Source organism: Tubulanus polymorphus, chromosome 6 (genome assembly GCF_964204645.1).
Source record: "Tubulanus polymorphus chromosome 6, tnTubPoly1.2, whole genome shotgun sequence".
NCBI classification, from domain to species: Eukaryota; Metazoa; Nemertea; class Palaeonemertea; order Tubulaniformes; family Tubulanidae; genus Tubulanus; species Tubulanus polymorphus.
The window spans coordinates 9,530,917-9,532,055 of NC_134030.1; the positions used below are offsets into that span (position 1 = coordinate 9,530,917).

The 1,139-nt window shown below is 33.2% G+C and overlaps 1 long non-coding RNA gene across 1 annotated transcript; it reads right to left on the reverse strand.

Moving 5' to 3' along the window:
• Positions 1-201: 201 nt before the first annotated feature.
• On the reverse strand, positions 202-1,139 carry LOC141907595 (uncharacterized). Its single transcript, XR_012619517.1, has 3 exons — positions 983-1,139; positions 703-780; positions 202-601 (listed from the first exon to the last, which is right to left on the reverse strand). It is a non-coding gene; the product is annotated as an uncharacterized LOC141907595 (long non-coding RNA).

Here is a 1,139-nt window from a genome sequence, read left to right on the forward strand (position 1 = left end):
AACTAATGCAACCAGTTATCGCTGCTTTACAGCTACATTTAATCTTCAATTTCAATTTTCCCTAAAACTTTAAAACCCACTATATAGAAATTTAATAGAAGTAAAAGAGACAACATTTTGGAGTCTCTGTAGAGACCATCATCAAGTCTGAAGAATAACTAAAACAGGGAAAAACAAGTTCATTAGGAAAGTAAAGCGAGTGTTCAGTGCTAAGGTTGAGAGGTTTTGTTATTTTGTTCGTATAGGTTGTTCTAGTTATTTCTTCATTATACTTTTATTATTTTGATTCTGATTCTTGATAAATGAATTATGCCTTTTAAATTTGCATATAGCAGGGTTTAAATCATATATTCTATGCCCGATTCAGGCTATTATTCTATTAGCAAAAATGACACCACAGCTTTGAGAGATCAGGGGATCAGGGGATGACTCTAATGTTTTTATGGATATGTGATACACAGTCCATCAAACCATCATAAACAGAACAACAGTAGGCTGCCCGTGCCGGTCGGCACGGATAAACAATATTCATTTGGCTCCAGGTAGATGGCTGGTCCCTGTCCCTGTCCAATGGCAAATTGGTCCCGATCCCAACTTCGTTCTAGAATAGAGAAAATATTACATAGAAAATGTTCGATTGAATTAACAGTCAAGTGGGAATTGTTTTCATGACATAATTCGGTAACTAGAATTTATAATTACCTTATAATTCTAGATAATTCAACACCATTATTCAATCTTTGATCACTTTTCAAACTGTTCTATTGGACAAATTTCATGCTGCAAAAAATCATCATACTATGAAAATACTAAGTAATGTATTTATAGCAGTCTGAAATTGGGGCTAAATTCTATTAGAAAATCAATCATTTTCAAACTTGTGTTTAGCAGAATTAAGAATCACACATAAAAATCCTGTACAGAATAATTAAATGTTAGAATATTATGAAATTAGAGCACAGTGGAGTGATGAAATACTCACCATTTCTAAACTCATATCAGATAAGTTCAGTGCCATCTAGCAGGATTTCACTTCCAACAGTCATAATGTCATGAAGTTAAGAGAACTGATGATTTTCTGAGAAAATAAATTCTTAAAACGATAGCAGCAGCTTCAGCAACTAGAGCTTCTTTACTCT